Source organism: Canis lupus, chromosome 28 (genome assembly GCF_048164855.1).
Source record: "Canis lupus baileyi chromosome 28, mCanLup2.hap1, whole genome shotgun sequence".
Classification (NCBI taxonomy): domain Eukaryota; kingdom Metazoa; phylum Chordata; class Mammalia; order Carnivora; family Canidae; genus Canis; species Canis lupus.
Window position 1 is genome coordinate 3,065,007 of NC_132865.1, and position 11,622 is coordinate 3,076,628.

The 11,622-nt window shown below is 44.0% G+C and overlaps 1 long non-coding RNA gene across 1 annotated transcript; it reads right to left on the reverse strand.

Annotated features, from left to right (window-relative positions):
• Positions 1-5,021: 5,021 nt before the first annotated feature.
• Positions 5,022-10,842, reverse strand: LOC140619927 (uncharacterized). Its single transcript, XR_012019690.1, has 3 exons — positions 10,404-10,842; positions 7,556-7,797; positions 5,022-5,283 (listed from the first exon to the last, which is right to left on the reverse strand). It is a non-coding gene; the product is annotated as an uncharacterized lncRNA (long non-coding RNA).
• Positions 10,843-11,622: the final 780 nt, after the last annotated feature.

Genomic DNA, 11,622 nt, shown 5'->3' on the forward strand with positions numbered 1-11,622 from the left:
GTCCGAGAACCTTAGGATATCAGTTTAATATGTGTGAGGGGTGTCCTGCCTCTCAGCCCCTCCTTTGCAGACGTGGTGACCAGTTAACTGAAGCTAAGAGTAGATTTTTACAAGTTTCTGCCTGAGATCTCAGAAGTGAAGTTAATACCAGGCTTGTCTGTTGTCTCTAAACTTTCCCAAGGACTGTGATAGTAATGAGATTCCACGACGTACACATCCATATTCATGACCTCTTCGAGTTGTTGGCTTGGTTGCATATACTTTTATTCCACACCAACATTGCCACTGTTCAGAGCACTTTTAAAATGACCATTTCAAACTGTCTTTGTCTGCACAGGAAACGCCCAACCTGTCTTATTATAACTAGCACCTTGGTTTTTATACCAAAATAGCATTGATTTCCCCCATCTTACTATTCTTAGTTCTTTTTTTTTTTTTTTTTTTTTTTTTTTTTTTTTTTTTTATTTATTTATTCAGAGAGAGTGCAAGAGAGGCAGAGACACAGGCAGAGGGAGAAGCAGGCATCATACAGAGAGCCTGATGTGGGACTCGATCCAGGGTCTCCAGGATCACACCCCGGGCTGCAAGTGGCCCTAAACCGCTGCGCCACCAGGGCTGCCCACTATTCTTAGTTCTAAATGACCTGACTATTTCTGAAAATAACACACATTCTCAAAAAACTAGACTTTGCCACCACTAAGTATAGTCACAAGAATTTGTCCTGACTATTGAAGGCAATGTCAAGGTATTTCTGGAATCAGGATAAAGGCTCCCCAATGTAATGCCATGAAATAAACCCATTTAGAGGGGCACGTTTTGTTTTCTCATTGCAAAGTTGGAGGATTCGGCGATATGTGTCTTATAAATAAAGTCATGGTCTTGCAGATGCTTTAGTATCTCGACCTTGCCTCCTCTCTCCTGTGGCTCTCCTGTCTCTAGGTCTCCGTTTAGCCACTTTGTAGCCTTGCTTCAAAAGTGCTGCTTGTTTTTACGTGGTCATCTGGCCAGGCAAGGACAGGTCCTTGGGTGTGCTGCTCTGACCCCACAGACTGTTTTAGCTACCAGAACACCTGTTGACACTTGGACATTGGAAGGCACAGAAAAGAAGCTCCATGACAGCCCAGGACTGTTGTAAAGAAGGGCTGGCAAAGAGAGAAGAAGGGGTTTCAAAAATAGTATGGTACCCCAAACAGGGCTGTGCAAGAAGACCTACTTTGTCAACACCCATGCTTTCTGTGATACCAGTAATGCAAAGACAGGTTCTTTTTTTAAAAAGATTTTATTTATTTATTCATAAGAGACACACAGAGAGAGGCAGAGACACAGGCAGGGGGAAAAGCAGGCTCCCTGCAGGGAGCCCGACGTGGGACTCACAGGGCTCGATCACAGGACCCCGGGATCCCAGGACCCCGGGATCACAACTTGAGCCAAAGACAGACACTTAGCCAACTGAGCCACCCAGGCGTCCCTGCAAAGACAGTTCTTGAATGAGACCCTTGACAGTCATTTTGTTGCCCTAGAATAAACCTAGAGATGAGCAAGTGCTGAAGCAGACTGGCCTGTTGTTCTTAGGGATGGATGATCAAACCCTTGGGGGTATTGGAGGTTAGCTGTGACAGCATGGAGATGGTCCAGCAGAGTCTCTGTGATCCCAGCCAGGGAGTTTAAAATAGATCCACATGTGGGTCTGACATACTGTTGGTCCCCTGGCTGCTGACTTACCTTTGCCTTTGCCCAAATCAACAATTAGAAGAGAGGTGGAGCCCACCACACTCCTCTTTTAAGTCCTACTTCCCTCCAGATGTCCTCCCCCATTCCAGATCTTGAATAGGAAATCAGCAAGTATTTACCAAGTCCTTCAGCAATCGCATCTCTTTTATTACCATCTCAGAGCTGAGAGTTGCTTCTTTGAAATCACTTGGAGTTTTATGCAGTGAGATGGACAAATCACCTGTAAGAAAGACATAGAATGTGTATTGTAGCTCATAGCATGTGGACGAGGAGCTTTCACATTTATCTCATTTAATATTTTATTTTTTATTTTTTAAAAAGTGTAATGGCTTTTAAAGTCATCATTGAAAAAAATAATAAAATAAAGTCATCATTGTTTATTTTATTTTTTAGATTTTATTTATTTATTCATGAGAGATACACAAAGAGAGAGAAGCAGAGACACAGGCAGAGGGAGAAGCAGGCTCCATGCAGGGAGCCTGATGTGGGACTCGATCCTGGGTCTCCAGGATCACGCCCTGGGCTGAAGGCAGATGCTAAACCACTGAGCCACCGAGGGATCCCCTCATTTAATATTTTAAAAGGGACCTGCTGTCATCAGAATTCATTTGGCAACAGTATGTTTGAGAGAGAAAAATAAAGCTTCATTCTCAATTTGCAAAACTAGAGACAAAAGTCGCCTGATCAGTAGGCAGGAAATTTCTGTGCATTAATTTAATATGACAAAGAATATGAATATGGGGTTGCTTAGTTAGAGGTTCAGGGGCCTTAGTAAGAAGACTGCAGGTCTGGGGACCTGGATGGCATGTCTTTCAACAGTCCCTGTTAGCGGGGTGTCTTGGAACACTGAGGATGACATGCATGTGGGGGCTTGGTATTATCAAGGCATGAGACAATCCACCAAATTGATTGCTCATTCGGTGTGAGTCTATGGATGGGTTCCCAAGAACACAGAGGGTGAAAGGTGAAGGAAGGGCTGCAGGGGAACTAAGACTATACCACAGGTGCCGATTCGTGGTGCCTCTGAAGCGGGTCAGGCCAGTCTGCAGACTCCAGGAGAGGCCTCCGCTCCATACGATCAAAAATAGTAGCTGCTGACGTGCACACTTCTTGAAAGCTGTACGTCTTTGCTGACCTACCTGTACACCTTAACTACTAGAGTGTAAGCCTCCCAAAAGCAGGGACCAGGTCTCTCTTTTGCACAGATGTAAACCCACGGCGTGGCATACAGTGAGAACCAGCAGGTCGTGAGTGCCTTAGTTTACCCTAGTGTCTCCTTATGTCCTCATAACACTCACACGAGGAAGGTGTCATCATTATATCCATTTCACAAGAGAGGAAACTGAGTCTCAAGGAGGGTAACTGGCTCAGGGCTACATGGGTAGGAAGTAGCAGTGGAGCCATCTATCCCAGAGCCTGTGCTCTAAGACGCTCTAAGGACCACCACACACAATAGGTGCTCAATAATGAACGAATGACCTCACTTCAAATGAAAAAAAAAAAAAAAAGGTCACTTGCTGCACCCGATGAATGCATTGTGATAAAGAACTGAAGTTTTGCGGTTTCTTTGTGGATTTGAGGTCAGACTAGATACTTGCAGAATGTTCACCCAGGCTTGTCGTGTCTGTGACCAGCAGTGCATCCCGGACAGCTGAGTGTCTCACCTCCGAGTGACCACCCTGGTCAGAGCGCCGCGGGGTTTGCTCATGGTTTTTCAGGAGAACTGACTGTGGCTATAAAAGCGTATTTTCCTGAGAAGCCAGATATCAACATTTGTAGACGAATACCTAACCTAGTCGATTCATACCCTAGTAATAGACGTATAGGTAATTACAGGATACAAAGTGAACAGTTTAATCTGTCAAAAAGCTATCAGTTATGTTGAGTTGAAAATGTCACTTTTATTTTTTTATTTTTTATTTATTTTTTATTTTTTGTCACTTTTATTTTTAAGCAGTATCAACTGGAGGGAGAAGAAGGTCAAGGAGAGAAGACAGACAAAGTGGAAGGTTAGTAATCGCTATCGGATTATGTATTCAGTGTCTGCCAGGAACAATGGGCTCTGGATCACTAATCAGAATATGTAGGTAATTACTCAGGTACAATATCTGGGTTGGTATTTTATCCCTTAAGGCATCACGGCTTTAGGAAATAGGTGTAGGTTGGAGTCAGAGAGACCTGGGTTCAAATCCTAGCTCCGCTTCTTATCAGCTGGGTAATTTTTCAAAGTTTACCCGATGGCTTCGACATTTAGGAAGAGCTAAGGCACGTCGTAAAGATTAAGGATAACGTCAATGAAAATACCAAACGATGGCTGGCCAGTGGTACCAAGTGGCAGACCTTAAATGAGTTCTCTGTTGCTGCTCGAAGAAACGAGCACACATCCATGGTTAAGAGCGCACCTGTCTCATGTCTCACCGTTCTGGAGGCAGACGTGTGCCGTGGGATTCAGCTGCCGTCTACACGTCAGCAGGGTGCATCCCCTCTGCAGTCTGTAGGGAAGAGACTGCTTTCTCCCCTTGCCCGGTAGGCCGAAGCTGCCTGTGTCACCAGGCCGATGGCCCCTTGTTCCGGCCTCCGGATGAGCAGCGGTGGCATCTTCAGATCCCTAACTCTGCTCTCCTGCACTGCCCTCCTTGCTGGGGGACGCTTGCAATTGCCCCGGGCCAGTGTGATAATCCAGGAAGGTCTCTTTTTTATTTTATTTTATTTTATTTTATTTTATTTTATTTTATTTTATTTATTTATTATTTTAAATCAGCTGATGAGCAACCGTAATTCCATCTATCACCTGAGTTGCCCCTGGGGATTCTGATGTGGACACCTTGAAAGGAGGGCATTGTCCTGCCCACCACTGTGCTTTCCTCCCCTTAACATTTGTTCATTCGTTCCTACACTTATTAAAGAAAAATATGATGGCTGAAAGTATCTTTTACCCTCCAAAAATCTGTTTAGGTAGAGAGCTTAGATCTAAAAAAAAAATGTAATGGTGCACCTTATGGGTTAAATATCTAACTTCGGCTCAGGTCATGATGTCAGAGTCCTGGGGTGGAACCCTGTGTCAGGCTGTGCTCCCAGTGGGGAGTTCGTTGTCCCTCTCCCTCTGTCCGTCCCTCCTCTCATGCTCTTTCTCGCTCTCTCTCTCCCAAATAAATAAAATCTTTAAAAAAATAAATTAAAACTGTACTGCTAATCATATGTAGTTGACAGTTTTATTAAAAATCTCATTAGAAAATTAACTGGAAGACAATCTGCAACAGGCCCTGGGATGAGCCATCGATTTCCTGCTGCAGACTTTAGGAGGAAAGATCACATAGGTGTAGGAGACCCAGGGAAGAATCTCTGGAAACTTTGATTGTCTCTAAGACTGAATGTAATAGGGTGCCCCCTACCCTCCCCAAAGGACACACGTGGTCTTAGTCTACTTTAAGACGAGAACAATGGAGGTGATAGTCTCCTTCCATTCTGCCTTGGTGGCTCCTTACCAAACTTTGGAGGATGCAAAAAAATCTTCAGTGGAGCCATCGGAGGGCAGCCAACAGGGCGAAGAGCCTAGAACCGGAACATATGAAGAGTTTAGGGACATGCGTGGTGTGACCTTCAGGTGCTTAAGTGATAGTCACAGGAAAAGAAAGGTAGATTGAGCTTTCAAAATCCTAGGTTTGAAAACGCCAGAACACACGTGCGTCAGATTTAAACTCTGTATTAGAACTTTATGTGATTATAGTTTTCCGAAAATGGAATGAGCTGCCCCTTGAGGTAATGAGTTTCCTGTTCCCCAAGGTATCTGAATAGAATCCAGACAAAAGTGTGACAGAAGGAGTTCCCAAAGCCCTTTGTCCCTGTCTCAAACATTGTGCTTACAGTGGAATCATTTCCACTCCAGTCTTCCTGCATGAACTGTTACCTCTTTCTAGGCTGAACCCATCATATTGATTTTCACTTGGTGTGGAAGGTACCCACTGAATATCGGGTGGGGAATGGGTGTGGCCTGGATGACATTGAGGTTGGACAGGGCAGCCTTTGGAGTGTCTCCGACTCTGAGACTCTCAGTTCTCTGAGCTAGGATTTGAACTAGGTTAAATCAGTAGAATGAGAATCCAGAAAGGAGATGCTGGTGGTACATCCTAGGTTTCACAGTAGGGAAAGGCCTAGAGAGGGGATGGAGCACGTCTGAGTGGAGGTGCTGTATTGGGTGAAGAAGAGGCGTTAGAGTTGGGGCAGAAAGTTGGGTGCTGTTTTCCCGTAGTCTGACACATGCCTAAATCGTTCTGAAAGAAAAGTACTGTGACGATCTATGACTGGATGGGGGTGGCTGGGGGCGTAGCATGGACTGAAGTATGTCCCTCCCCAATTCGTATGTTGGATGAAGATGGGGCCCTCATGATAGGATTCATGCTCTTATACAAAGAGACACCAGGAAGCTGGCTTCCCCACCCCCATCCCGTGCAAAGACACATAGAGAAAGAAGGGTGCTGTCTACAAACCAGGAGGGCACCCTCACCAGGGAAAAGAATCAGCCTAAGCCAAGCTATGGCCTAAATATGGGAGTAAAAAGTTACAACTCTGAGCTAGACATTGGCAGCAGGATTATAAAGGAGGGGACAACTGGGGGTACCTGGGGGGCTCAGTCGGTTATGTGTGTGCCTTTGGCTCAGGCCATGACCCCGGGGTCCTGGGATCCAGTCCTGCATCAGGTTCCCTGCTCAGTGGGGAGTCTGCTTCTCCCTCAGCCTCCACTCTCTGCTCATACTCTCTCTCTTTCAAATAAATAAATAAATAAATAAATAAATAAATAAATAAAATCTCTAAAAAAAAAAAAAAAAAGGGAGGGACAGGTGGGAAGAGACATAACTGAAAACACCAGGACTCGGTGGTAAGGTGAATAAGAAAGGGAGGAAAGGAAAGGAAAGGTATCAAAGAGGCTTTGTGCATGGGTGACCTGGAGGATGGACATTTATGCCCATTGAGTTTGCTTCTTATTCAGATGGAAGGAATTTAGGAAAATATTCAGAATATTCAAGATTTCCCAACTCTTTCTGTGAAGCTCGTGGCTGAACGTGGGCTGTTCTTAATATCTGTGAGGATGAAACGTCGAGTGTCAGTCTGGGAGGGGCAGACGTCTCAGAGACGAGCTGGGGTACGGGCAAGACTTGGCCCCGAGTGGTGGCTGTGATAGCAGGTGCTGTGTGGGGCAGCCCGTCGGGAGCCGGTACAAGCACAGACACTCGAGACCGATCACCCCGTGTCATTAAATGGCCTGTGAATGTGAAGGCCTTTCAGCTCGTCCTCCACATGGTGTCTGCTTTGGGGTCACGCCCAAGGAAAATTCTCATCCGTGTTAATACTAAGGATAATTATATGTTTCTTAAGTAATTGTGTTTTCTTTTAAAAATTTTTGGACTCAGAATTGAATAAATACCCGACTGTCTTGTGTGTGTGTGTGACAGGGTGAGGGAGCAGGTTGGAGGAAGTACTCAATGTTTCGGAGCCAGGATCATGGTCCAGTTATATACTATATGTGTCATAAATTACTTTTTTTAGCTTCTCTTCCATTTCTTTTTATATCCCTACCCTTGTTTTTCTATCCTCCTTCCTCTTTTAATTTATGCTGCCTCGTATTTTATGCATTCTTTCTAGAACAAAGGAGAATAAGTCTAAACATATTTTTATATATATATTAGTCCCCATTTTATACATAAGGAAGCAGATGCTCAATTAATGTATCTAACTGACCCAAGATTCTGGCGGGCATATTAGTATTGTTAGGTAGCAAATCACCCTCGAAATGAGCAGTTGAACACATGAGCATTTATTTTCTCACTTGGTGTCTGCGAGTCAGGAATCTGGGAGCAGCTTAGCTGAGTGGTTGCAGCTCAGAGTCCGATGAGGGTGCAGCCGAGCTGTCGGCTGTGTTGCAGTCATCTGAAGGCTTGACTGGGGTGGGACAATCTACTTCCAGCTCCTGCCCATGGCTCTTAGCAGAACATTTCCATTTCTTGCTTCATGGGCCCCTCTGTAGGGCTGTTCACAACATAGGGCCTTGCTTTCCCAAAAGCCAGTGATCTGAGGGAGACATTGAGGTAAAGTTGCAATATATTTTATAATCTAACCTAAGAAATGATGTACGATCACGTCCTTACATTCTGTTGGTCACACAAGCAAACCCTGGTAAAGCCTGGGAGGGAATTCCACAAGACGATGAATGCCAGGGTCGGGGATCACTGGGGCCATCTTGAAAGCTGCCAACTGCCCTGAGTCAATAATGTAGCTGAGGCCCCATGATGCCACTTTTACCAAAGCACTGGATTCATGCACAAGTGTGGGCCCCAGAGCCGTTTCCATTCCTTGCATCTTGACCTCTAAGTGAATGAGCAGCAGCAAGCAGTGCTAGTCTGGGTTCCCATCCCCTGATGCTGCTTCCCATTGCCAATGCTGCCACAATTTCATCCATAAAGCATTGTATGGCCTCGAAGTTCTATTTATTTAATCACTGCTAAAGCTAAACCCAAATCTGGGTCTTAAGATAACCCTAAATGATTTAACCTTTGCGTACCACTAAGAAGTTCCACTAACAATAGCTAACGTAACACTATTCATGCCTACATTCTCTGACTTCGGTTATGCAAAAAACAATTAATTATGACTTTTCTTTTCACTTTTTATGTTCTTTGCTTTGTGGGAGGTGTATGTGTAATGAGGATAAAAGTTTCTGGTGATTCCACCCCTCTTGCTAATGTAATGAGAAAATCCATAAAGATATTTCTACAGAACATATTTTTACTGCATTGTTGAACTGTAGCCAAATTTTGTCAGGGAACGAAATTAGGACACGTTGTTTTCCTGGATTCAGGGAACTGCTGGCTCAGTGTTTAGCATTCAGACCACAGATCCGTGACTTACCAATAAACCACCTGGATAAGTGAACACAAAGGATTTCATTTGCTGCTGGCTATGACCCTGCCTTTGGACGACTCTTACTCTATTCCGCATCTGGAAATTCCATTTTCATTTGAAGTATGCATAAATCGATGTCAGTATCAACCTTTAAACACAACCCCAAACCAATTTATCAGCCAAGATTATTTTTCAGGACAATGGTGTTGATTAATTATTTCAGCTTCAATTTAAGTTCGTAAGCCATCGCTCTGCGCTAATGGTATTCGAGAGTTCTTGAAAGTTTCTTTCCCTCTGGGATCGACCTTCAAGGCCTGGTGTGGATGTGCCAGTTTACAAATAAGGTCATTAATTTTGTCTAGGGGGAGAACTTCCTCTTCTCATCTGACTAACTGTACAAATGATTTAGATAAATTCTCCTATAATGCTTACCGGGTTCTCAGCTTTGTGCTACGATCTGTGAATGGATTAAAGGGTAAGGCACATCCTTGTGCCTTTAAGAGACCCATGGTCTAGCTGCTGGATAAACATTAACAGGAATAATCATGAAACCATGTGATATAGCAGCAGTATTCACAAAATGCTTGAAGAGAAGGGAGAAGGAGTTTAGTTCTGGCTGGTGGAGGAAGGAGATAGCAGGAAAGACTCTTCCTAGATCAGTGGTGCCCAGGTGGTGGCCCCAGGGCCAGGGCTAGTCTCTATTAGAAGTTTGACGATTTGTGGCAGAGTGAGAAAAACAAAACGAGGCCGTCATATTTTAAAATGCAAATAAATGAAATTGCATAAGCTAACTTTATGATTTTTAAAAATTCTCCAGCCTACAATGATGGGTTTATGTGTTTGTTTTCTGTTATATGGCCCTTTATGTAGTCATGATGATAATATCTATTATGATTTGTTTTCTTTAATTGCAAAATGAAACTTGGCTGCCCTCATGTCAATCTGCATTTTCACCCCTTCATTCATTTCTTGGCCCCGGCTATCCAAAAGGTTAGGAGCCCTTAATATGGACAGAGTTTGGGACAGAAGTACACTTTTGGAGCTGGAGTTGGAAGAGAAACACAGTCCTGCATGAAGGAATTCCTGCTATTTGCCTGCAAGTGGTTTAACCACATCTGCGTCAGGGGTAAATTAATTTATGAGAAAGAAAAAAATATGCATGCTTGCTTTTTTGAGACTGATTTTGAATGTTTTTCTTGTATGTGTCTGGGGGCGTGTGGGAGGAAGATGGAAAACCTGTGTCCGCAGTGCTACAGAATTTGAACTTACAGCTTTGGAAAGCTGCCGTTACCAATGTGAATACAGGTTTTAGAAGGATTTTTACCCCCATGAAGTCTTCTGAAGTTTAAATCAAGTGAATCTTGATGATTATAAACCTACTTTTTTCTGGGCGTTCTGTTAAAAAAGCAGAACTTTTGTATATATGAGCCTTGATCCCCCTAACTGTTTGCAAGGAGGCCGGAGAAAGAGCGGGCCATGGGCCCTGTCGGAGCGGGTCAGCAGCAACCGGACCTTTCAGGCAGCCACGCCGAAGGCCAAGGCCAGCTGTGCCCACTGCCACTCGCTCATCTCACCTCTGGTAGCAAGGCGTTTCATCTCTTTGCAAATAGATGCCTCTGAAGAATTGAGCTGTTGCCATAATTTTAAGGAATATGTCATCTTTGAAGAGAGATTCAAAGAGAATGACAAAAATGATAAAAAGGACTGAATAATTTCACAGAGATGTTTAAGAAAGGGATAGGGACTCCCCTGTCTGAACTTGGACAAGAGCTTACCTGCCCCGAGTGCCTCCCAGCAAAAGCACTTTAAGACACGATCAAAGATTTCCTTGAAAACTTGCCAGACAACACTTGTACACACCAAGCTCTCGTCGTACTATGCACTTGGAAGCAATCCCTGTGGATAGTAGGGTTAGGGCGTGCTGAGGTCAGACAAGCTCGTTGCTCCATCCTCCTTCTCCTGGCAGGTCACAACATTGCTAAACCTCAGTTTCCTCCTCTTCACGAGGGAAATAATAGTTTTTGCTCCAGAGGGTTGTTGAAAACAGAAGCAATAACATGCAACAACCACAAACTACCACTCTTCCTATTTTTGTTGCTGCTATTTCCTTCTGAAAGGAGACCCTCTCTCCTCCCCACTCTCGTCCGTACTGGGCACTGTCGATCATCTTTGATTGTGGAAGGTCCTGATTCAAGCTGATTCTTTCAGCTTCCTTCAAACTAGAGCATCTGCATATGAACAAAAGAAAAATACTCTAATGTCCATAGGGCAGGTCATTTATTTTGGTTAACTTTCATGTATTTAAGCAAAGTAATCAAGCATTTATATCACAGTACTTCTGGACAAAATCATGTAGAGAAAAGAATGTCATATATTTAATGTCAAATATTTAATAGAAAACTATATCTTCTATTAACCATCCTCCAACTTTTCTCTCTCCATGACCTGTAGCAAATCAGCAATGGAAATACTAGAAGGAGGTAAACATACCGGTGATGATGGAATAATGCAATATTATGTGTCCTTCCTGGTTCCTGCTTTGAAAAAAAGACAGGGGTGGGGATGCAGAAGGGAGACAAAGAGATATGTGGTCTCAAGGGAGTGGAATCATGACCTAATCTGATGCTCAGAGGAGTGTCTGCCCGCCTGAGATGACTGGCTGAGCTGTTGGGAGGATGAGATAGAGAAGCTAAGAAGCCTGTCTTCACTCAGATACGCCTGAGAAAATTTTGTAATTAAATCAAAAGGGGGGCAGGGATCATGAAATCATATCTCTTGATTAGAAAGGTTGAAGAGTGGTGCCTGGGTGGCACCATTGGTTAGGGGCCTGACTTAGTTCTGGCTCAGGTTGGGATCTCGGGGTCATGGGCTCGAGCCCGGAGTCAAGCTCCATGCTCAGCTCAGAGTCTGCTTAGGATTCTCTCTTCCTCTCCCTCTGCCCTTCCCCACCTCACATAAACAAATAAATCTTTTTGAAAAATGTTGAATTGACCT